The 27258-nt window shown below is 36.4% G+C and overlaps 1 protein-coding gene across 8 annotated transcripts in view; it reads left to right on the plus strand.

The window, feature by feature from the left end:
- foxp2 (forkhead box P2) overlaps positions 1-27258 on the plus strand; it is a 187099-nt gene that overhangs the window by 23432 nt on the left and 136409 nt on the right. For 5 of the 8 annotated variants that reach the window (XM_015352618.2, XM_015352625.2, XM_015352624.2 and 2 more), the window contains exons 2-3: positions 13313-13378; positions 17353-17431. The gene's annotated coding sequence lies outside the window, so the exon portion shown is untranslated. Of the gene's footprint in view, positions 1-13312; positions 13379-17352; positions 17432-19033; positions 19116-27258 lie in introns of those variants that run through there. The other 3 variants (XM_015352619.2, XM_069192411.1, XM_069192410.1) reach the window with 2 other exon arrangements.

Here is a 27258-nt window from a genome sequence, read left to right on the forward strand (position 1 = left end):
CATATTGGGAAATTTGTGTGGAAATTATGATGTGGGGGAAAAGTGTCTCCAACTGTCCCTCCAACAATAATTAGAAATATACCAGGCCCAGTCTTGATGAGCTTCTGTTAGGCCACAGGCTACAAGTAGACTTTAAGAAATCAGAAGTGTACAACTGGAATAAGATATAAATTGCTGTTATCTAAAATCAGTTGAAAACAGTTCTGATTGATTCTCAGCCAAGGCTAATCATAACAGTGTTGTAATTTGTATGATTGGAAGATGAAGCTTACTGTATCTTTGTCATATTGTGACAACTTGAGGGTGTTACAGCGTTGTGGCAGGAAGGTTTTCTGTGAGCTCTTCTTGAGTCCTGGGTCTGATTCTCATCTGGGATGTCTTCTGTGTGGAATTTGTGTGTTCTCCCCAGCTCTGCAGTTATTTGGTCTGGGTGCCCTCGTTTCAACCCACAAAGACCTGTATGTGTGCCTTTCAATGGCCTGGCAGGGTTTCAGTCATCTGCTGGATCTGGCTCACTTTTGTCTTTTGTTGATTTCAGTGGTTGTAGAAAATGAATGTACCAACCTGAGTTAAACATTTTTGAAGAAGATGGTGTGGGTAGCTTTCTGCACTAAAGATCTAAAATTAGTGCAGCAGGCACTGAGCTGCATGGATAATTCTCTCTTTTATTTAAAAAAACCAATACCACTGGAAGACGCTATAGTATTTATTACTTGTAGAAAGAAAATATGTTTTAATTTTCTGCATTGAAATTTACATTAAATGCTGGTGTGAGTAAACATCAGCTGTAGGCAGTTTATTATCTTCCTACTTAGCTGTAGTTAAACAACTCATAAATGGAAAATAGACAGATTGAAAATATTCCATGGAAATTATAAAGACATTTTATGGAGCATCTTTGAGTGGGGAGCTGTGTTAGCAAGTGGGCAACAGAGGGAGAAGTAGAGGTTAATTACACTCGGCAGATGGCTCAACAACTGAACCCATTATTTTTTCATTTCCAGGGCTTTTCTTTCTTTCTAGAATACATCTTTTCATTAGTCTTCACTTTATCAAAAACATCCACTGTTTTGTAAAATAATTTAATATTATTTCCCATTTATACTTAAATTGATTTCCATCAAATTAAGTTCATCTTCATTCACGGTCCAAAAACGGAAACGTGTCAGTGAGTTTAGGGTGATTTTAGTCCTTGCGAGTAGCTTGACCATTAAACTCCATTCTGTTTGCTTCACAACCCTTTTGGTTAAATGAGGATGTACCTTAGATTTTAGTGAAAGAGGGAAAAATGTATTCACTGAAAATAAAATACCCTTTCCTTTCGAAAACAAACTCTTGTAGTCATGTTATAAACGTAAATAAAATGGTGCTCTTTTACTTTTAGTTATAATGTCATATTCTGTGTTGTGTCATGCCAGGCGCAACACAATTGCCTTTCTCCTGTGGGCTGGAAACCTTTGTCCTAGATCATGATAATAGGAGCAAATATCAGTTTACAGTAATTAAACTGTTATATGAGATGTGTAACAGAGCTCTTCTATCAGTCAGAGACCACCTTAACGCTAAGACAATAAAATACTGTCCTTGTGTATGACTTCTGTAGTATAATTCCCTCTTCCTTTATTGAAATTAAATGGACAGGAAACAAAAACATAGTACAGACTTTTTCTAATTTTACATTTTGTTTCCTTCTTTAGCTAATTAGTTGATAGTAATGAATCTTTACATATCGGATGTATTTCTGGTCAGACTTGGTCAGTCAGCAGGTAGATAGAATAAAATGGCTTACAGATAATTATGGTGTCGCTTAATAAGGGAGCATTTAAAAGTCTCCACAGTGTTTTCCTCAGGACTAGTGAAATTTACTTGACAATTTCTTCTTCCTATTGTTGTGTTGACCTGAGAGGGAATTCCGTGTTTACTGTTTGACATTGTGCTGGTATTGCAAAGCAGACAGAAATCTGTGCAACACTTCCATAAACTCAAACCTTCAAAATAATTATACTTGGCAGTTTTTGTTTGCAGCAATGCACCGCAGGCTGAAGGCTTTTGTACAGTTCAGAGAGCACATTCCACAGGATCCAGCAGTTGTCAGTCGCCTGTAGGGGTCATTTGAATTCTCAAAGAAGGATCACAGTAACATCCAGGCCATTTGCCAGTGTTTCTTTGTATCATAGCTTTAGCTTCTGCAAAAAATATTCCATGAAGAGCAGTCTCTTATTGTAACTGGAAAAAAGGGCAGATATTAAAGGTTACAACTTTAATGACACATTTGACCTGTCTGTGAAAATTATTTTAATGACAGAGTTTAGTAAATCGCATCCACATTATTATAGTTAGGTTTTGGTATTATATTTGCTTTTGAATACTAATATGGGATATAGCAGTAAGATCTGAGTCTTTAGGTATACTTGGAACATGTTTGATCTGTTACTTAAGTATTTAGACTCTTTCTGTTAGTTGTCTTGTATTTGTTGGGGAAGGGTGCTAAGAAGTACTGCAAAGACAAAAATGTGACCTTCACAAATTTCTTGACCCTTCTGCATGATTTCCAGCGTAGTTTTATATTTTGGGGGGCAAGCGTGACTCTTCAGCTGCTGTGCATGCTTAAATGAATTTCCCTTGCTTGTTAAACTTAGCTGTGAAGAGGTTTTCTTAAAGACATAACGTCCTGGTTTAAATAACCTGGACAAGTGCAACATGTGAAGCTGTTCCCTTCCGAGCTAGGGCATGTACCAAGAGAGGGGTTTAGAACAACAGCAGACTCCATCTCAAATGAAGTGTAATAAATGAGTCAGTGCTAAATCAGTCATTGCTGGGCTGGAGGTGAAGTGTGTCGGACAGTAACACAAGACCGTCCACTCTAGAGAGTGGATAGTCGACACTGAAGGACGAAAACCAAAACACATAATGCAGGTGGTGTTGTACCACTGAACTGGTCACATCGTTAGCGCAGTGCCTTCCACATCAGCGGTGGTACAAATCTTTACAAATGAAGCCCCGAACGAGTGGCTCAGACAACGTGAGTTTGAGTTGTCTGCAGGAGGCAGAGGAAAAGAACGCAGTAGTATGTACCCCACAACGTTGCCCGATCGCTGCAAAACATCAAAAACCCATCCTTATTGTTATACTCTCCATTTCTTAATGCTACATTGTTTTTGTCAGATTGCACCTTTTGTACGTTCATGTCCTAGTCCGTTTTGCTCATAACGATTGGACACTATTGTACATTGCAATCATACATGATAGTGAACTATCACAAAAGTTTTGCTACTTCAATCTCATGTTTTCTTTAGGTGTCAGCACTATTAGCTCTATCTCTGGATTTCCTGAATTTGATATTGGAAACCATTTTGAAATGTAATTAGATGTAATTAGATAGCTTTGTAGTAAAGTTGCAGTGTTTTAAACGGTACATTTAAAATTATGAAAGTACCTCTTTTGCTATGTTTTGGTATATTGGCAGGATGCTTTAAATGATCTTGCTGCACCAGTTTTAGTACCTGAACCTGGTGCCTGGTAGATACTGTCTATGTGCCTTGTTAAGCAGGAGGCAGCTTGCGTATTCGATGTTTCAACAATAGTCAAAATTTTGGAAACCTTGAAAATTATATCTCCTTCTTTTATTTTTTCAACACATACGCATGTATGCATTTATTGGATTTTAAATTCGGAATTTCTGTCCAATGATATTTAAGCTACAATGTCAGATGAGATTAAATAGAAGATGACTTAAGTAAATTGTATGTTTATGTATGATATCATATGTACATAGATATGAATTCCACAGTAAGGTGTGAAATTACACCCTTTATACCACAGAGCTTGTTACTCTGACCTCTGTACGTGTAATAGTTTTATTTAATAGACGTTCAGGATGATGTCCAATTTTAATGTTACATTTCTCTGTTTCTCTGTATAAATATTCCTTGACTGCACACAGACCTGCACATTTTCTCACACCCCTCACTCCACCCGTTTCACCCTTGCAGCAGCTCCCTGGCTCATTCCTCGTAAGTGAGGTTCTTAGTGTTAATTTTCTGCCAGCGCTGTAATTTTAGACATAAGTTAAAGCAGAAGTATTAAGTATGCTATTCCTTTATATTTGTTGTATATATGTCTTCATTATTGGAATTTGACTGATCTACACGCACATGCACATTTCACACTTATTTGATTTATAGATTTTTTATATTTTAGTTTTATCATTTGCTACTTATATGCTTCACTTTGAATGAACCTGCTCAAACACTTCCTTGTGCGTTGTAGAATCATTTTCTCTGGCAATTGCACTAAGAAAAAGCCTTTTTGAGACGCACGTTTTTAAAATGCAAGACTCGTTAACACAATCTTAAATCTCACTTCACAAGGAAATGCTAATGAGCCTATGCCTTAAAAGCCGTGCTGTTACGAGCTCTGAAACCCTGTGTCTTGTATGATTCCAAATTGGCATTGCAGTGCCAATAACACTATGCTATGACCTTTTTGCATCCTTTGTAAGCATAACAAATAGTAATTACAATATAAGGGTTTTTAGGTAGTATCAGTTCCTGCAGGCATTCCCACTGTACCCCTGGTCTTCTGTTTTGTCCATATTCAATGTTTTTCTGATTTTCCCCCTTTTTTAAGATAATTCCATAGATACCACATACTGTGATCCAGACATAAAGTACAGATTTTCAAAAATGTCAGTCCATTCTCTCAGACTTTTTTTTCCACTTCGGGTATAAGTGAAGCACCCTTGAAATAGGTTGGCCTTATTCGAATCGATATGTGTGTATGTGTGGTTATCATTGAGACATTTTTTCTACATTCTGATAAAATGTCTACTCCTGAGGTGGGCGAGTTCCAGAAACTTGCCTCTGAAGTAAAGAGAATACTTTTCTGATTGGAATTAACCTCTGCTTGTCCACACATTGATGCAGGTATGCCAAAGTGTTTCAGGTGCTTTTCCTCGTGCCTATTAGTAAGTGGTGTGACCTCAAATGCAGATCTTGAGAGACTATGTTTATGTGTTGCTGTGAACACAGGTATCTGAATCCATTAAGCTTTATTGTGAAAATGCATGTAGCTTATATTTAACTGCTTAGACTCCAGTTATTTTGAAATGAATACAGTATAATATTTGGAAAGACTGCCTCCCACTCTGAACCATGGTGAAAATACTGTTCATGCCATTCACATTACTGGAGGGCTCCGCGTGAAATTCGATAGGACTCGTTGCAATCATTGTGATTTCATTGATCAATGACGCCCTAGCAACACACAGCCGAGCAGGTTTAATAGGAATTTCCTTTAACTGCTGTCTTGGCTTCCAATTCAAGGTTCTTAAGGAATGAACATTTGAGCTAATTAACCTATCACTGTCATTGACAGTGAAGCAACAGTATTATGCAAAATGTGAAATGTTTGTTTTTGCTGGGCTAGAACAGACTCTAGAACAGGGGTCTCAAACTCAGTTCCTGTTGGGCAAATAGTTTTAGGTTTCATTCCATTTGAGCTTTGAGTAGTGTAATTAGTGTTATAAATTAACTTTATAATTGTAATACGTTTAACCAGGATGTTTTTGATTGGTAACTGGTTTTAGTGAAGTGTGTGCTTTGAGTAATTAACTGTAAAATACATACAGAGAAATCTTTTATGTCCAAGAAAATTATTTACTTGAATACTTGAGATTGGCACAGAAACCAAAAGACACGAGACCCTCAAAACTGAGAGTGAGGCCAGAGAACATGAGACGACTTATGCTCATCTGAGGTGTATCCTGCCCAATGCTCACAGTTTCCCATCTCCCTGCGATCTTGTATTAGACTAAGAAATTATTTATTACATTATTATTTATTAATAATTATTACAGATTTGCTGCGGGATTGTTTTTCTTTGTCTTATTACAGTCCTTCTGCCCAAATCCCTGCTTCTTGACAATCACAGACTCCTGGAATGTTACGAGTACCATACATGCTAACATTTGCTTTTTAGAGATTCCTCCCTTAACAGTGAAGATTGAAACCAAATGCTCCCCCATTTCTGATGTTTAAATGTTTTAACAACCTCTGTGTTGAAAGTGAGTAAAAGAGTGTGCTAAGAAGTGTACTTTACTGCATTGCAGCCTAATTGCATATATATGCAAAGCGCTCTGAATAAAATATTCCATTATCAATAAATCATAGAAAACAGAAAATTGTGTTTTTGGTAATTTCAAGCAACCTTCATTATGTCTAGGATATATAATACTTGATTTTGATGGTATTGGAAATTCTAAATTACTATGGAAAAACGTGATTCGTCTTGAAGTTTAATAAAGCTACTCATAACCTTTAACTTTTCAAAGTAATGAAATAATATTTGTAGCTTTTGTTGGTATGAAAAAGATAGACTTTTCTGTAACATTCCAGTACCCTTTTTGGCAAGCAAGGACAACATTTAATATATTTTTTCCTGAAACAAAATATTAAGTAATTCATGTTACAGGTTGAACATTAAATTACATCAGACAGTACACTTATAAAAAAACGATTTTGTTTTTCAGTTTTTTATAGACTTTTGTCATTATTGCCACACTCAATTGACAAATGAAACGAGGAAAAAAAAAATAAAAACAGTGGACGTAATGCCATGGTGAGCACACAGGAAAACCACATGAATCGGGTGAGAACATACAAACTCCACCCCTTGCACTGCTAACCGTCTGTATTACCCTGCTGCTCTCTAAGTAAAGCTGACTAGTGAGGTTATGGCTCAAGTGGCACCTAACTAGTATTCTCTATGACTTACAATGAATATTCTGAGTTTTTTATTTCCGTATCCTTGTGCTCTGTGTACGGTATATCAGTTCCTTTAGTTTTTTAAGTTTTTTTTTTAGCTGTGCTACCTCTTCAAACTTGAGCTTTACATTTCACATATGCCACAGAAGACATTTGCGTTCTGGCCTTCTACCAATCAACAATTTATCATTTACATTTCTGGCTTGCTGTGCAGTCTTGTGATATGTCCCAGTGTTGTCAGAGAATAGTTTGTGCTGTTCGTTTTCTTATTCTGTCAGAATGTAAACAGTGCAAAACAAACAGGAACTTGAAGAGTAAGCATTGTAACATTTCTCACTGCTGGCAGCCAGTGCTTAGATTGTACCTGTATATCATAGATGAATCTTGTCTCAGGATCAATGTTTGAATTCTTCTTTTGTTTGTTAATATGAGTGCCATTTTTCATGGAATCATCAGTGAAATATGGTTCTGAAACATCTTTCTAGTTTAAATGTTTGAAACTTTGGGTAACTGCTAAAAGAAAGGATATGCATAACATAACAGGGCAAGAGCTGCCAGAATAGCTTCAGTGTGCCTTGGCAAAGATTTAGCAAGTGTCTGGAACTCGGCTGGGGGGATGCAACACCACTCTTCCATCATTTGGTGTTTTGTTGTTGTTGGTGGAAAGCTCCGTCTCAGACGTCCCTACAGAATCTCCCATAAGTGTTCAGTTCGGTTGAGATTGGGTGACTGGGACAGCAACACTGTTTTCATGCTCATCATTCCATTCGGTGGCTACTCATGACCCAAGAATGGAGGATTTGTCATCCTGGAAGATTACATAAGCATCACCATAGGATGAACGTGATTGCTCACAATTGCTTTGTATTTATTGACATTTATCTTGCCCTCTAAGGGGATGAACAGATCTAAACCATGCTAGGAAAATGCACCTCACACTGTAACATAGCTGCCAGAACCCTTCACTGTGGGAAACAAGCACTTGAGCTTGTAGGGTTCTTTTGGCATGTTCCACACATATACTCGACTGTTGAGAATAAGGTGAAGGATAACTCATCTGACCATATGACTCTTCTCCACTGCTCTGTAGACCATTGCCTGTGATCTTTGTACTGCTTTGCTCTCAAAAGTGCATTTTTAGGTGTAATATGGGTTTAATCACTGCAACCTGACCATAGTATCCTTCCCTGTGAAGTTCTTAACGTACTGTGCTTGATGAAAATGCCTGCTCACGCCTGATTGACATTTGCAGTCAGCCGATTTAGAGTTGCTCATCTGTTTTGTCTGCATCTTGATCTCGGACCAATGCACAGATATTATGGTCAAGGGGTATGCACTGTTGTCCACATTTGCCCCTAGCTGATGATATCTTACCCTCACCCTACCCACTGTTCTCTGTGAAACATCAACAAGTTCAGCAGTCTTCCTCACCAAAGCTCCTGCCAAATGTACCCCAAAAATTGCCCCTTTCTCAAAGTCAGTGAGATCTCTTCTTCTGGCCATGGTAGCCAAAATCATGAGCAACTAAACCTGCCAAGCTCTTTTAATACATTATTGATGCCCCTAAGCATGATAGGATTTTAATTGCTTAATTAACTCGGGAATCACACCTGTGTGGAATTACCTTATAATATACTTTGCATCCCTCTTTCACCTGTACCTGCATATACACAGGAATATTTTCTTTAGATCATTTCATCAGCATTACTTTTTTGTCTATATACATTTGAGGGCAGTCCTATTTGTCTTGACTTTTACTGATGTTTTTATCTTTTAAGATTGTTTGTATAACCTTATATGTGTAGAGCTCACTGATTAAAAGAGTTCCAGCTAAATAATGGCAATTTAAATTGGTGCTTGAGTCTATTAAATGTGTTAACCAGTGATCAAAACAAGTTTGATTTATAAATGTATAAAAAATAAAACTTCATGCAGCACTTAAATATCCCTTCTTAAATCAAAAGGATTTGTTGAAGCAGCTCCTGTTTCCTGAGAGTTGGCACTGTTGTAGAAATGAACTAATATATTCATGCAAATACTTTTAATTTTCTCACACTGGGGATTAATTTGGTATTAGGATCAAAGACAGACAGGTATTACAATTCTAAAAGATGTGCATTTTGTGTTCTGCTGGAAGACTTGACCTGTTATTTTTGGTTTGGTGAGGGAGGGTATGTTTTTCCTTGGCATTAATCTGTTACATACAAATTGTCCCAACACTGTCTAAAAACTGTCTGACTAATCTCAAGACCGTAATTATTAACCAAGAAATAAGTTCTATGGAAGGTGCATTTTCTCAGTATGCGCAAAAGTGATGCAACATTTGTCTGCCATCTTCCTAAATGTTGTTTTCTTAATTTACCAAAATCAGGATTTCAGCTATGCAAATGTTGGGATTTAGAAGTTTCAAATAAAGGCTACTTAGTAACAGAATGTAAAATACTCCTCACACTCCCCCCTGTTACTTTTGGAAAAAATTGCACTTTGAAGCAAAAGAGTTTAAAAATGACTTTTAAGCATGCAAATATGTCTGTCTTGAGTATATTCTAGACTGTTACTACAACATCACTAGTCTCTATTAGATTTTAGTATACCTGGAAACCTGGGTAAAATAGTTACAGTAAGGGCAGTGAACAGTAAAGGTGACAATCTGTTTTACTAGAAACACAACAGAACATTGGGGAATAAAGCTTTTTTATTATTGAATACCCACTCTTTACAGTAATAGATAATTCTAGTCGTTTACGTCTTGTTTGTTTTGTATTTAAATATTAAAGACCCTCACAATTCTTAACCACAACAGCAGCTATAGTACTTTATCAATGAATCAGTGTGTAGCAGGTGAGGACTTACACTCTGCAACTAACAACTGGCAACCCATTGAAGCTAAGCAGGTGATGGAGAAAAAAAAACTGTCCTTCAGATGAGACATACAACCGAGGTCCTAACTCTCTGGGGTCATTAAATATAACATTTCTCGAAAAGAGTAGGGATGCTAACCCAGGTGTCCTGACCAAATCTCTCCTCCCGGCCTTTACCAATCATGGCCTCCTAATGCACAGCAGATCCAAAAGCTCGAATTGCAAAGGAAATGGTTGTTTCATGGCATTACAAATCATTGAATACTATGTGATATGTATGAGATCTGAGACTTTTTTTTCTCTCCTTGCAGCCAGCTTTTCTCATGGTTGTGTCTATATGTTTTATGGATTTATGTAAGTAGATATGTTGCTATAGCAGTATTTGTCTGTTTGAGAAATCAACATATTTGTTTGCATAAAAGCCAGCTGATTTCTAAACCAGTTTAGCTGGTTGCTTGCATGTGAGAACTTTTTATTCCTGGTGTTCCTGGTGTGGGGTTTACTTACCAGGGTCATGCATTCAACGTGATTGTTAAAATGTGAAATTTTGCACCACCATGTCACATCATCCATCTTCCCTACAGCCTTAGCAGCATGTCCTGGTGAGTGTTGCTGGTCAGCCTGGGACCTGTCCTGGAAGCAAACAGTTAAAAGAGGGTCTGAGAGCACACGACCTCTCTTGCCCCAGGTGGGGCACCTTTAAGGGGGACAATAGTCAATCAAGCATGTGTGTCTTTAGGGGGTGGGAGAAAACCAAAGCGCCTCAAGAAATCCCATGGAAATGTGGGAAGAACGTACAGACTCCTTACAGAAGGCTCCCCAAGCGTAAGCTGAGCCTGGAACCTAACAGGCAATGAGGCAGCAGTGCCTCCCATGCTTTTGACATCATTTCTAAAATTGGAAAGAAAGTAAAAAAACACACAGAAACACAATTCTTTAAAATTCCTATCAGGAAAAATAACTACTGTGACCTAAACTTTGTTGTTCTAGATTTTATAGTTTTATATACATATAGCATGTAGAAAGTGGACTCAATTTGAAATAAAAGTAAAATGGGCTGGATCGTGTGAGGTGGGGGAAACGTTGGTCACATTGTAAAGTGGTTTGATGATCAGTGATGAGCGTTTGTGTTACTGATTAAAAGCCATTTTTCCTCCTTGGTGAAACTTTTAAAGGCAAATTGTCAGAATCTGTTCTTCTAAGGAAAGCATGTTTTCACCTTCATCGTCTTATAGCAAAAAACACATTAATTAGGTTAACAAATACAAATGTTCAGAAGAACAATAAGAACATGAAACTGAATGTGAAATTATTTTCCTCATTTTGAGGAAATGTACGACAGATCATGCCCACTAAAATTCACATTTTAAATACACTTTTAAAATTAAAATGCTGGCAAATTACATTGTGGTGTTATTTATCATGCATTTCTTTTTCCTCTGTTTTCAGAGGCTGGTACTGAAAATGTAGGATAGAGGGATTTACTTTCAGTGTAACTGTTAGCATAATCCCACTTTGCCCCTTTTTAAATATGACATAAACACTGCCTTTTGAAATTTTTGTTCTTGGCTATTGAAATGTAGTAGAATAGGCTACATTGTGAAAAGTGTAGAACTCAAGTCGTAGGAAGTAATATTCAGGTTTTAGAACATGCTGATCCTCTTTTCAAATATTATGTACAGTTGTGGTCACTGCCTTGCACTGGGACTCCTGAGTAGCTCAGCTGATAGAGTCTGAGGCAGCCTGGTAGGATGATATAGGGTCAGCTATATCATCCAGATGTTGTGAGTCTGAGCCTCAGCACTACTGAGAATAGTCAGTAGTCAGTACTTTAAGTTTAATAAAAAACCCCTGTGACTTCCCTTCAGGGATTGGGGTGCCTGCGGGCTGTGCTGTGACACTGCTCCTGTATGTGCACTTTCTCATGTAGGGGTTGTAGCTGTGTGCCGAGATCTAAAGGCAGTTCTGCACTTCCACTTGGATATGTTATAGTATTTGGCAACTCTAAATAAAAACAGGACAGTGCTTCCATAGAAAGAATTAAAAGACTGACCAGATTAAATCTGAATCTGAAATGGATGTCTTATGTCTACAAGTTTAAGTAACTGAATCTCTTCAGAGATTACAAGGGTGCTTCATACAAGTGTTCAGGATCATTTCAACATCCTAGTTATTACAGTCTTCTACTTATGCTTCATTAATACTGTCTTTATTAGTCAGATGATTTGCATAGACAGCTTACGTTTTGTGTAGAATGAAATGGAGAAGGACATTTTTTATTGAGCATACTGGCTACTGCTGTCCATATTTTGTAGATCCAAACAAATGTTACAGATACAAGCTCACATAAAACCTAAGGGTATGTTATGAAAAAAAAAACCTACATTTCTCACTTCCACAGATTATATCAGTCTTTCATCATGAATATCATCATGAGTATTTAATGAAGTCTTTATATGCAGTTTAAAAATCCTTGTATATTAAAGTGCATGAATAACTCTTCTTTAGGACTGTCTTAGTCGAATGGGGAAAAAATCACATAATTTCTGTTCCTTTAAATTAAGTCTCATTGCTTTTTCATTAAAGACAGTAATAAATGGAAGGGATATAAGTACTGATGATAATTCATATTCTTCAGCATTTAAATGCTGCTGAGGTGATATATAGAAAGAAATCTTGTAGAAAAAATGTGTATTTACTTAGATGACTTCTGTTTTAAAAAAACTGTTATAAAAATACTCTGTTGTGACTGTCAGATCCATTGTCGCAGGTCCATCTGTAGTCAGATACAATGAAGAGATGTGGTGAGCAAATATTTAGTCATTCACAAATAGAGGTCTTAATTTTGATTTATTGAGTAATTTGTTGCTTTTGATGTAATTTTATTTTAATATCCAGAAAAAATAAGATAGAAGATAGACACTGACATTGATTATCGAGAAGGTGTTAATTCCTTGAAAGGATTGTAGTTAACTTGAAGCCTAACCGTTTTTGTTCCACCTGAGCTCTTGGCTGTGTAGGTGCTCTAATTAACTGTATGCCCTGGTGTGAGTGTCTGTGTCTGTGTGTACCCTGCGGTGGGCTATCATCCCGTCCAGGGTGTGCCTTTCCGCTATGCTTTCCGGGATAGGCACGGGTCCCCCTGAATCAAACCCAGCGCTTAAAATGGATGAAAGTTCCAGTTACCCATTTATACATCAGTACTGCATGGTAAATTGTCTGAAGCATTGTCTTATCTGACCTTGAGTGCACTGGAATAGTGTTGCTTTTCAGTTTTATGGTGGCTTATAACCTAGAACCATACTAGGCAGGCATACCTAAACTTGTAAATCTAGCAATTTTAAGGACACTTGTTACCAAAACTGTAAAAATGCAGAAGGGAGCATGTGCATTCAGAAGAAAATATGTGATGATGAGGATATAACACTGTGGAAAACAGAATTTGCATTGGGCGATTTCAGCAGCTGATCTGATTAGGCTCAGCATTTCATTTTCTAGTTTTAATAATCTTTCTGGAATGCAATTACTGCATGATCTGGTATACCAGACAATTGATTACACATCTCCAGGAAGACTGCAAATCAGCAGTGCTCATTTGAAGGCTGAAAAAGTTAGGAATGTCCATTTTGAACAAAGAAAAAGTTGCCCCCTACCACAGTGTTGCCATTTGCTTTGTTTTGTCTGCAGGTGTGCTTTATCTGGCACGTCCAGTTCTGGGGTAGATTGGCACAGCCGGATTTTGCCCCTGTCAGGGTAAGTGGGCTCACATGAAGTTTTACCAAACAAAAGAGAGTTCTAAAATATTTTCATTTGCATTCTGGGAAAGAATGAAATTATAATAGATTGCTAACCGCTTGTAACATCGTTTTTACTGGGGGTTTCGGCACCTAGACTTGGGTGAAAATTAACAAATGAGCATTAGGGTCTACTTTACACAAACACATGCTAAAAGTTTCCACTCACACCTCTAATTTGGGATAGAATTACCCATTGGGTTTGCCCTCAAAAGATCTATATTTGCCTTATCAGACCAACTGTTTCTCTGTTTTTGTGATTATAAAAATTAAATATAAAATCTGTGCTTATTATTTAAGTTTGGCTGATTTAGCATTTATATTGATACATTTATTTGGTGATGGTGGGGTGTATGTGTCAGGGCCTTGTCATTTTAGAATTTCGTAGTATTGTATGTTTTAGGAACTGCATATCAGACACGAGTTTCCTACATATTATCGTATTCCTAAAGGTTTTAATGGATGCTTAAATATATTGGAACAAAATTACTGAGTTTAGTTAAGCAGCTTATACAGCAGAATCTGAAAAATTGGTTTTCGAGCCACCTTTGACAAGGGGTGCTCTGTACTGTGAATAACTGGGTTGATGAATTAAAAATCTTTAATCCTTCCAACAGCAAGATAGAACAAAAGTGGAAGGATTAAAAAAATGGTGCTCTTTTACAGGTGGCTCAATGTTCTTTAATTGTCTTTTGCTTTTAGCATGTTGTCGCAGTACTTTTTTAGTTTACAGTTAAGGCTAACATAGCTATAGTAGTTTTTGACTTCCAGATTTTGGATTTTGGCTTGATTTTCAATCCTGTCACATGCCAGTTGACCAAGCAAAGCTTTCTGCTTCGCATCAGACATCAAAAGTCTCCTCACCTGCCACATAATAGAATTTTTTTTCAGCGACCGGGAGCAATCACCATCTTGGTTGTGCCAGTAACACATGATAACTTTTCAATCAGCCATAGTCAATTGGTAGCTTAAAAGAATACTATTGGACCGTTCATTGATAAAATAGAAGGTATCAGTTGGGGAACAAATATTAGCTGCTTCTAGGTACAGGGGTGTGTCTGCAGTAGGCCTGGGTATGGTGGAGGGAGCCACCCTATGTTTCAATAACATCCGTCAGTGCATGAATTGTGAAGTGGTACCCCGAAAACAACATAACTATCAGAGGCTTCCTTTTCAGAAAGCAAAAACCCGGAGAGGGGGACCTGAGCCCTCTTCCTAGTTAGAGGGCACTGCTTCTGTTCATGAATAAGGTTGCCAATGTGTGCTATTATAACTGTATTCTGTATGTGGAAATTTAAGAAATATTAATGTAGGTCATCACTGCATCGGTGTTATTTCCTGGGGAATATAGGACATGAGAGTGTACCATTACATTACAGAATGTCTAGTCACTTCTTCTGCTTTTCTAATGTATATCTCTTATAATATATTTAATGTTTTTCAAATCTAGATTTTGATTTTGGCATGCCATTTAGCATATTCCTTGCTTCAGCTCTGTGTTTTTGTGGGTAGAACAGTATGCTTTATTTTTTACGTAAGCTATATTTGACTTCTGCTTTCATTTTGAACCAGCCCATTCCATAAAATACATGCCAGGCTAGTATCCAAAGGCTAGGGTCATTCTTGACAGCAGCGCTTCATAGTATGTGGTACATGAGCGGAACAGATTATCACAGGGACACAGTTTACAGCAAATGTGTACATGTTTTGCAGGAATAAGGTGTACATATAGTAATAAACTAGACATACTTAAGGAAAAATATTTTCTCCTCAAAAATAAGCTACTGGATGTGCAATATAAATAAAATACATTAAGAAATGTATTTTTTTCTTTTGAAATGAAGCATCTGGAGTTTCTTATAAATCTAAAACCTGTAAGAAGACAAAATCAGTTTTCTCTGAATTGATTTTCTTTTTTCTCTCCAAAATCATTTATATCCCTCCATTAGAACATCAAGACAAAAATATAGTGGGAATATTTTTGCAAAAAATCTGAAGGCTGAACCCCCTAGATAATTGCTCATCTAACTAGCTTAAATTGGTGTTTCATTTTTAGGAAACGGTTGTCTGAAGAAATACAGTCATATTTTTGTATTTGTTTTTGTGACAGTAATTGTTCAAAAACAAGTCTTTAGATTACAATTAAAAAACGGGGTTTCTGTAGGTACAGGAAGAAAGAAAACCATGTTTCTGCGACACGGTGGATTTGTTTTTAGAGTGTTATTTTGGTATACATCTCTTCTTCATAGTTTCTAATGAAGCATTTTAAACACATGGATGCTACAGTTTCTCTTTCTGTTGCTTTGAGCTTTGGCTGGGGTGTATTTTGTCAGGTGGCAGTGGTGCTTTTGAGAAACAGTACCACAGGAAGGGAACATTTTGAATTGGTAGCATTAGAACCCTTGCACATCTGTGCAAGCATACAGCTGTCATTCCTTCATGAGGTTATGCGTGTTGTAGTAATAAGGGGGTGCTGTTTGGTCTATGAGCCATTTCTGCACTTTCACATGAACCTCCAATTGTGATCCAGACAGCCAAAAAGATTAAAGTTCAACGATACGTGACCCAGCTTTGAGGGGTGTAGCAGGGCAGAACCCCTGATCCTCAATGTACAGCACTAGAGCTCTTCTTCATGTGAGTATACTTTAAAGCATCAATGCTGGGTGTCCTGTGACATTCTGTGCCTAATCCTGACCTCAGTTTTATTCTCAAAAGTATGAAATTTGTTGCAGTTGCTGGTTTGCAGTCCGTATTGAAGTGTGTGTGACAAGAGCACTCCTGTTTCCAGGCTTTTGTCATCATTACATTCATGACACTATGAAATGACTTGGGAGTTTTGTTTATTGTGGCAAATGTAGAAATTTTATCTGTTTGCCCTAATGATGGACACTTCCTTAAGTTCTACATTTCTGGGATGATGCTGAAGTCCAAAGTGGCCAATGGGCCAAATAATCTCATGTTATGTTCGTAAAAGAGTGAATGTGCTAGGTAGGGTTTGAAAACTTAAAACAGTCTTACTCAGCTGTGAAGCACAACTTAATCTCACACAATCTCACACAAGCACAACTTCTCTTCTCTTATTGACATATTCTCATACCATACATATGAAGAACCGCCTTTATCAAATTAGTCTTTATACAAATGTTATAGTTTGGTACAACGTACAGTACATTATTGAATGAAATTAGTCAGTCTTTAGTGCACAGGGAAACTGCTTAGCCAGGCCTCTACTGTGTTATATACTGAAAATGAAGGTCAAGGGTTATGGTGTGGTACCACATGTATGAGGTATATCCTACAATAGTATCTGCAAAGCTACTGACAGTGTGGAATCTGTATAATAGGTAATTATTAAATATTTCCTTCCGCTTTTGTTTAATTCACCTCATATTTGTATATTAGTACGTTATGACAATAAATGAGGCAATGAGTTAAGTTAATTCAAAGAATTCCAGCAAAATGAGCAAGTTTCTAAAGGTCCGACCTGAAAGGATTTCTACTGTGAGAATGTGCTGTAGTGTTTTTGTTTGTTTTTGCTGCTGTTTTTTGATTTATGAAAACCTTGCTTGTTTCAATTCTTTGGCAGTCTGCCAACATAAAGCATACAATTTATACCGATAGGTAGCCAGCTTGCAAAGATATCTGGTAGCTTAAGTTCAAAGGTACGAAGGCTTAGATGTAGTTAAAACACAGATGAAGGAATAAACAAAGCTGACAGGTGATATTTTCATGAGTGCTCTCATGAACAGAATGTTCTGAAAATAAACAAGTGTTTATTACATTCTGTATTTTTAGAGATCACTAGTACACTGTCTGTACCACTTTATCAAATACTCAGTGTAGTTATTTTGAAAGCACGTGTAACAAAACAAACATGTTATTTATCTAATAGGTATTTTAGGATATTTTCAGTTTGTTGTTTTCTTTTTACAGGAAAAATATGGAAGGGCTGTTTCCATAGCACCAGGGTGTACAGAGACATACAGAGACGTTCTGAAGCCAAGTCAAGGTGGTGAGTAAAAGTAATGGCATTTGAAAAGTATTTGGTGGGCTGGAACCTCATGAACACTTTATGGATTGAAGTATCTGTTGGATGAGGAGCTGTTAAAATAAGACAGGAATTCAGTTCAAATCAAATTTAATTTGGCACTGCTACACAACGCTTTTACAATGGTTATTTGCAAGAGCAAATGCTGTTCTATGTATTATGTGATGAAGTGTGTAAACATTCTGCATTTGCATTTCATTGGTCTGTGTTTCGATGGATCTGAAAAAGAATGGCCTGGAGAAACGGGGGAAGAGGTGGCCACCCCAGAATCCTTCTTGGACTCTAAACTAGCCAATGAAATCTCAGAACTAATTAAAAACAACCAAAGAAACAACCAAAAAAGGGAAGGGATGCCACTGTGATTCTTGGAGTGCTTGCTGCTATTACAATGTGGTTTTTACCAAGTGGTGATCTGTGAACTGTGCTGTGTATAATGAATGTGTGGAATTAAATGGAAATTATGGGTTGATTGAATTTATCAGACGAAAGACGGGCCATGTTCAGATAATTTCTTGGTTTTGTTTGTAAAATTATTTATTTGATTGCTTATTGAAAAACATTGGACAAGCATTCTGCACTTCTCTTCCTAGGGTACCTTACATTGGAACATTTTGTGTCTTGTCAGCTTAAATATTTTTTGTCTCACTCTCGGGTCTGTTTTTATATACAGAACCTCAATTCCATCTTCTTACTAAGTTTGAGAATGTTCAAATTAAATGACAGAACTGGATGAAACATTTCTTTCCTTCTGTATCAGTAGTTAACCTGAAACCTTTTTTTTCTAAATAAGAATACTTCTCTCAAGTGAGGGTTCATAGATAGCACTGTTTTATACTTTATCTTACTGACAGGTAACATAATACACTTCTATAAGAAATTACCTTTTGAGCAAATTCCTTTTGCATCTCTTTGAAACATTTGTAAACGTCCCTTGAATCCATTCCAAACCTTTGTATAACATTTTTTATGTACAAAATAGTCTATTAAGAAGGGTTCACATCATTGTTTGTCTGAATCTGGCGGCATTTTTATTTCTTTTTAAATGAAACTTGTTTAAGTGTGACAAAAGAAAAAAGAAAGGATGACCGCTTAATCATTACCTGCTTTAACAGGGAGACAGCGCATTTCAATTGAACATGGAAGGTTTGTGTGCTAATGTGTGGGTGCACTGAAGAGATTTCTGAGCACCAGCATGTCATCAGCTTTTCAGATTCTTCCTTCACAGACCCATATGATAACAGAAGTATTTTGTCACTAAGGCAGTGTAAAGGAGTATAAAGAATCTCAGCAAAGAAAATGTGAAGTGTTGATTATGTGACTGTCATGCCCTGTTATTTGTAATATGGCCTGACACGGGCTTAAGCACAAGTACTGTTTTTGAAGCCTTGTCAGACAATAAACTGCGATAAAAAAACAATAAAAATGCATTGACTCAAATATGCCGGTTTGAATGTCATTAAACAAGGTTTTTTGGGTAATTATATATTGTCTTATAATGATCTAAATCCACACAAAAATAAACCTTTTCTATTTTCAGATTGATAAGAAGCTAAACCCATTATGTAACGGAGCTATTGAGAACCAAACCAGGCCAAAGACTAAATTTTTCAATGTTTGTAAAGAAGTAAAAAGAAAGGTTGCTATGCAGGTGGGTCACTTCGTTAGTGGTGTTAACCTGTTATTTTGCAATGCTTTCGATTATTCTATGTAGATGAATACCAAATTAAAAAAAAGGAAATAATTCTATCAAGGTGATCTTGCTGAAGGATTCATTTATGATTTGGCGTGTCCACTGAGCTAGTACTGAAAAACAATACCATGTTGTTTGCAGTTCAGCCATTTGGTTTTGAAATGGAAGACAGCACTGAGCTGCTCATTCAGATCTTTTCTGCTATGCGCTAAGCAATTAAGGTGAACTAGCATGAACTACTACTGTGATTATTTTTCTATAAAAGGAGAGTGTTTTTAATTTGTGTTACTTTAGTGTATTAGCAATTGTGACCTGCATTCTTTGTTGATGAAGTAATCTCTGCTAATATTGAAGGCAGCTTGAATATTTTGACCTGTGTCTCCCAAGATGGATTCATTTACCAAACTTCTTACCTGTCTGATAAAATGTTTAAGTTCTCTTGGCAGAATTGCAATTCAGAATCAGTTTTTGTGTTGTATAGTTTCACATTTATGTCTTTTCTCTTTGTATTTTTTAACATAATGATTGTCTTAATGTAAGGATGGGTCCTTTAGTTCACTATGTAATCTCTATTTCCATATTTTGTCATGTATTCAAGTGGATATTTATCATGACAATAATGAAAGCTGTTGCTATCAGTCTGGGTTTTTTGCTTTTTGAAATACATTTAATATGTGGTGAGCAGTCATTTATGGTGTGCAATGGCTTGTTTGTAGTAGTTTTCTGGATATGGGTTGCAATTGACCATACTTTCCTAATTGCAAAAAAAATAAAAGCATGCATAGATGGAATAAAAAATGGAAAAGAGAAGTTTCAGGATAGGACAGTTTGTAATAAGGTTTGTGAACTGAATTAATGCAGAATACAGGTCTAGCTGGCAGCACAGTCCAGCCGATCCTTTACCAGGTCAACTTGTGAGTGACCGTGGGCTCAGTCCTTTCACCTAGTGTAAACAGTGCTTAAATGCCATTTCCTAATCAAGTCAATGCAGTTTATAACCGAAGTTCAAGATCAAAAGGCTAACCCTCCATCATGCTTACCGAGTATAAACACAGATAATGAGCACCTCTTTACTAGTGCTCCACATTTTGATGGGCCCTAGGTCCCAAGGCTTTTCACACAGTGGGGGTTCTGATAAACTTGTCTTTGCAGACTGACTGTAGTTCCTTAGCCAGGCAGGTTAAAGGGAGATCTGATTGCTCGTGCACTAGGTTTAATCCACTGTTGAATTCTTAGATTTGTAAAGGGAACAATTGTTATGCTAATAAGGAATATTTTGCAACTCCAGGATGAGAAATTAATAGTTTTCATAAAAACAACATGAAAAGATGACCATGAAAATAATGAGAACATAATTTGACGTTGCTATAATAAAACAATCAAAGTTGTGCTTCTACAATTTAACAGAAAAGGAAATGCTTTCCAGTGTTTCTCAGCTTGTTTTTATTTTAAATTAGCAGTGAAAGGTCATGTAATGCCATGAATATGGTGGCCTATGTGACTTTTGTAAACTGCTTGATTAAAATATAAAAGAATGACAAATAAAGGGGGTTTAAATATTCTAACCTTTCAGCTTTTAATTGCTGCTTGAATTTGCTTGATAATCCATACGTTATTGATAAATCTACAGTATTGTCGAAAACCATAAAAAAATTATACTTCATATTTTTGAAGTGTTATTTGGTCAGTATTTCAATCCTTATTAGAAAGGATTTGGGCAGTTTTTTATGCTGCAGGTAATCTATCACTTTCTTTCTGTAAAGTGTGTTGACTTAATAATATTAAATCCAGTTAGTTAACAATCATTAAGTCTGCTCATAAAAACGTGTGGTATAAACTAAATATTAACCATGCAATTCACTCTTGCCCACTTCACCAGAGCGAAGTGTTTTCTATATACATACTGGAACACTCTAATCCAGTTTTGTCAACAGATGAGTGACTCCCTTCTGTATCAGCAGTTAATGTGAAACCTCTTTTTTTTAAAGATAAGAATACAAAAAAGAGAGGGATCATAAGTAACATTGCTGTACATGTTTTCTTTCTATAAAAGTGCTGTTTTAACCTTGACCGGTTGTGTTACACTTATTCTGATTCAGCTAAGATCAGTCTTGGAAGTCTTATCATAAAAAAGCAAAGTGTTTTATTTATACTTAAGTGCAAGCCAGTCTGCTTAGTTGGCTATTATAAGAGGTTCCAATATCCCTGTGCAAATTTGTAGACCACGCATTCCCAACAGCTCTTATTACCTTTTTAAGTATGAAAAGGCAAAAACAGAAAGTAGTCATCTCGCTGCACTTCATTACTTATACGTGATACTTTACAACATTACCAGAAACTAAACATTTGTTTCTGTGCTGTAACCTCTAGGGTCAAAACACAGAAATAGTTTGTACATTCGAATATAGCCTAATGTTGAAAACATTGAAACTACATTGGGGATGTGAAATTGAGATATGCATTTCTGTATCAGAGCTTTTTTATTACATATTATATGGATGATCCTGTTCCACCATGCTACCCCAAACTTTTTGGCATAATATCAACATCCAAACTTCCTTTACACATCTTTTAGGTCCAGTCTTGATTAGATCCCATTTTGAACTCCAGAGCAGGGTGGATGCGTGTTGAAATTAATATCCTAATATTCCTCTTCACACACCTGATGTAGAGTTAAAATACTTGCACCTTAAAGATTTGTATATTCGTTTTCAATTTGTCAGGTACCCAATTAAATCCTCAAACGTGAACTGGAAGTGAAACCATACTCGTATGAGATTTCAAATGAGCATGATATAAAAAAGTAAATTGTCTTGATGACTTAAAATTTCATTCTGGTGAAAACTTTTAGTGTTCATTTAAAAACATCTTAAGCAAAATGTACTTTATAAATCTGGTAATTTATAGAGGAAGTGAAGCTTGTTTAAAAAATCAAGGTGAAAAAGGGTTTCTGACGGACATTTTCAATAATGCCAAATTTCTATGAAAGCAATTCATCTGTTTTTCTCTCTTTAACCTTTGCCTCCCTGGAAGACAATCTCAGAGTGGTAGCACTGGACAGTCTTGAATCAGTGGAACGCAAGAAAACTTGCACTATAGTGATTTAATCCCTTTCACTGATTAAGTTCAGTCTAGCTGTAAGAAGGATGGGGATGAAGACCAAGGAAGGAGCTGTTTAATCTTTATCCATCCATTAACCTCTACACATATTCTGTGCCCGGGATGAGGCTTCTGGTCAATCTCCCTTCATAGACATCCAGGATATGATAATAAAGGTACTGGGCATAGATTTGTGGTTTTAAAGAGAAGTGTACTTTTGATAAGTGTGACTTTTGTTCAGGAGGCTTAAATTGAAGAGTGCCAGGGACTGGACAAAAAAAATACTACCACATTTCACGGTCCCATTTCTAATTCATTCTAATGCACAAGGTTCAGACAGTTTCATAAACAGAAGATAAATTGCTTCTCTGTTTTTCTTTACGATACCAATTAGGACCAAGATCTCAGTTTCAGTGTAGCCATAAGAAACTGGAACCCAAGAAAAACATTTGTTAATCAATACAAAAGAATTGTAGAATTTGTTCAGGAATGTCAGGAAAATATTATTAAAATATTGTAAAATGTATTGTATGTTTATTTATGTACAATAGCTTCCAGAGCTATTCAAACCTCCAATGAAATAGAAACAAGAAAAAATATAACGCAATGAAGTACTTATTAGAAAATGCATTTTAGATGTTGTATATGCAATAAAGTTGCACAGTGCAAATTGTATTAGAAATAAATAATTAACTGAATTCCAGAAATCACAAGTACTATATTTATTCTCACCACCGACTATTCCCTTTAAAAAAATAAAATTTGAAACAAAAAGACCTATTCTAATAGATGTTCTTCTTTCTGTATGTGCAATAGAACAACATGCAGTGTACTGCAATAGTATTCAGACCCTCAGTTTTCACATTTTGTTGCTTTAAAGATTGAAAACGTGATGTTTTGAAGTATTTTACTTATATACATGGCATACTCCACACATTTAAAGCAAACAACTGTAAAAATAGATAATTTGAAAGAAAAATAGAAAAGTCATAATTTTTTGGAAGTATTTAGATCTAAATTAATTTAGTTGCTCAGACTCTTAACAAGCAAATAGTGGAGTGGCCTTTGTGTGCTTTTATAGTGGGTAACATGATTTCAGAATAAATACACCAGTCTGTTAGGTCCCACAGACAGATTGTGAACTTCAAGGAAAGATACAGCCATGAAGACCAAGGAGCTTCCAGGCCAAACCAGGGATCAAGTTGTGTAAAGACACAGATCACAGTGTATAAAAACATTTCAAAGACCTTCAACCGTTGCCTTTCTTGAAACACTTGTCTCGCAGGCACTTGAGTCCTCATCCTGGCAGAATGTCCATTATAGCAGTAGCCTTAAATTTCTTAATAACAGCCACTACAATCTAAAATGGCAGATTCAGCTTTCTAAGGATTTTGTAGATGACTTGTGCACAACAGTGACCATTTGCTTGCTGTCCCAGTCCCTGCTGATGATTGGAAGTGATGATTAGCAGAACTATAACATGTTCTGCCCCAACCATCACCACCATCAAATATTAACTGACATCTTCAGGATAAAGTTGCAAAACTACCTTTCAGCATCACCTGCATGAATTTGCTATACATTATCGGGAAAATTAAGTGCCTTTGGAATATGAACCTCAATAAAGGGAAACTCCACTTAAATAAGCTATGACTACATGACCTTGGGAACTATATCTTACGGTCAGATAAAATAAAAAATTGAAATTTTTGAACATTCTCATCTGTGTTACATTTGGTTAAGAAAATATGAAGATCGTGTTGAGAAAACACTAATGCCCATTGTGAAATATGGAGATGGATCTATTATGTGATGAGTTGTTCTGCACAGGTCTTTGTTAAAAGGGGAAATATGAACTACAATACATACCAGGACTTTTAGGCTAAATGCCTTGTTCCTTCTGCCAGGAAGCACAGGTTTGCTAAAAAATGGACTGTCCAGCATGACAGTGATCTAAAGCATACATCCAAATCAACACAAAAATGAGATGAATGCAAAATAAATGTTCTCAACTGGACATGTCAATCTCCAGATCTCAGTCCAATCAAACATTCCTGATTCAGTCTCGACAAAGATAGTTCATAAAAGGAAATCAAAGGGTCTGAAGATCCTATAGCAATTCTACTTTTAGAAATGATCAGAATTCTTCTCCACGGACCTGAACCACTTAACACACAACGGGAGGCATTTTGACAGTATAATCCCTGCCAGAGGAGGATTTACAAAATGCAAACTACAGTGTTGTGAATAAATGTGAAACTCATGTTTACTAGATTTTAAATTGTAACACATGAATTTTCTCTATGCAAAGCAATTAAGGTTCCATGATAACATTTTTAGATTTTTGAGCAGGACTCATTACCCAGTTGTACATATTGCCGTTACATGATCTGTTCTTATTTCACCAGGGATATGATTTAATATACTCTGGAATAATGTTTGTAGGATCAGGAGTTACAAGTTCTCTCCCACCTTGTACATTTCCTAAAACCTGAGGGCCTATGTAACCTCCTTTTAGCAGCACTTCCTTTTATCCTAAAAGTAGATGTGGTGCTAACAAAAGCATCCTCACTAGGAAAAGGCTGGGGAAAGAAAAAAAGTGAGAGAGTTTGTGTAGGATAACCAATTACCATGGGGCTTCTATTACAATAGGGAATCTCTGCTTCACATCTTAGTGCTAGAGAAGAAAACAGACTCAATAAGATTATTGATCCAAAGAGACAGTATGCTAATTAACAGCATCAATGGCCAGGGATGCAGCAGTTCATCGGTCCTCCTGAGGAAACTTCTCATCAGCCTAGATTGACTTGACTCCAGGTCTTTTCTTCAGGTACCCTTATTCAGTATGGAAAAGCTGACTTTAAGTCGTTGTACAGTATTCCTTAACATTTTTATTTTAGTTATGAGTCAAAGGAAATGTCTTAACTGTAGTGTTTTATGATCAGAATGAGTTTTGTAATTATTTTTTACTACATTAAGAATTTTGTCTGTAATTTAAAATGCAAACAACCTTTGAAAACACTTCTTACATTATTTATGTTCATTTCCTTTGAGAATTGTCTTAAAACACATTGGTCTTTGAACAGACCAGTAGCTTTTTAAATTTGTGATTTTCAGTAATGACATTTCAGAGACAGACATGATTTGAACACAGTGGTAGTTCTGTACAAGTGAGTAGGGTGTATTTTCATTGGTTCAGCATGTTCTATTATGAAATGTAAAATATGTTTTTTTATTTTTATGGAAATGTTTTATTGGTGTATTTCTTAGTCTATTAATATAAGCACTACCAACATGAATTTTGAACTTTTTGAGTAAAACATTAACAAGCAGTAGTACTTTCTAATTGTTTTTATAATGCATAAATTCAAGAACAATATGTTTTAAGTTTGCATTGTGCAGTAGTTTCAGCATTCTGTGAAGTGAGCCTTGACTTTTGCTGATTTGCCTGTTTAGCTGTGTAACTACTGTACTTATTTTCTGTCATGTGTTCTTTGTTAGTGGTTTACTGGAATTAATCATTGAGTTTTTTTCAGGTGATGATAAATACAAGTACTTAATTTGTATCTAGTTTTAATCTGCTAATAATAAAACATCTACATTTTTATAGCAGCCCTTGGCAGTGCGATTCATCCACCACTTTATCCCATAGAGGGTTGAGGAGCTAGTAACAGGCACAAGACGGGGTACACAGTGGAGACGACAACAGTCCATAACTGGGTACACACATACCCAGACACAAAACACACTCACAATACACTAGGGCCAGTTAACGTATCAGATTGTCTTTGGACTGTTGAAGGAAACCAGAGCGACCAGTGAACGCAGGGAGAACATACAAACTCCACCCCAGAAATGGATCCCAGGGCCCCTGTGCTAACCAGTGCTCCTCTGTGTCACCCTGGCAGTGTGGTCCATCTTTTTTTTTAAATCAGTATTTTAGGAAAATATAAAATAGGGGTCAGAACAGTGGAATGTTTATAAAATAATCCGAAGACCAGAAGAAGTACATACAGCTGAGCAAAAATGCTAGTGGGTACTCCCCATCATGGTATTAAGATGGTTCTGCTGTGGAGTGGAAGATTAGGTACTTTTGTAGAGGTATTTATTTAAAAAAGCAGCTAAAATTATGCAGCACCACACTGTGCATCATAGGTAACAGTGCTTGTTTCTAATATGCTGATAATAGACCTGTGTGATCATCTCAGATGTGTGGATAACTGGCGTTTTACAAAACCTTTTTGTCTGCTTAGTGGTTTCTTCTTACTGGTGGGAGTTGGGTTGGACTTCTGATCCTGATCTTCCATCTGGATGGGAGCACTTCTTGCTAAAATTTGAAGTGGACTCCTATTCTTCAGTAAACCAGGTGTAATCATATCTGTCCTAGCCAGAGGACTGGCATTGAGTGGCAAGTGTTTGATTGACAATGGACTGTTTTAACTCTTTGGATATAAAGGGTTATCAGATGGAAACCTCTGAGACTCTTCTGAGGATATAGCAGGTCCCAGCAACACTCCTGGGGCATCATGAGTGACAAATGCATTTGTTCAATGTGTCCAGACTGAGGTTTGTATAAAGCACCGATTGTTTTGCTGTATTGTAATACATATATTTGCATGTATATGTTCATTTATATTTGTGCTTTCTGAAATAGCCTTAATATCACTTTAGTTTGGGAAATGTACTTGGCATTTTTAAGGTAGTTATTAGTTATATTGGTTTTCGATCCATACCTAACATCCTGCATGTTGTTTTTTGCTTTTCTATTGACTTAAAGAATCATGATTGAATCCTTAATCGAAGTGTGATACACAACAAAATAAGTGAAAAATGTGAAAATTGTCACAGTTTTTTGTGTATTAAATACACTATTATAAGCAATTGCTTTGGAAGAAACATTGATTTCAGAGGGAAGCTATTTTATGCCTTTGAAAGCAATTCAGTCAAGGATTGTGGCCTCCTGGTGAGTTATGAGACTTGTAGATTATGAGAATAATTGGCA

This window comes from Lepisosteus oculatus, chromosome 7, assembly GCF_040954835.1.
Source record: "Lepisosteus oculatus isolate fLepOcu1 chromosome 7, fLepOcu1.hap2, whole genome shotgun sequence".
NCBI lineage: Eukaryota > Metazoa > Chordata > Actinopteri > Semionotiformes > Lepisosteidae > Lepisosteus > Lepisosteus oculatus.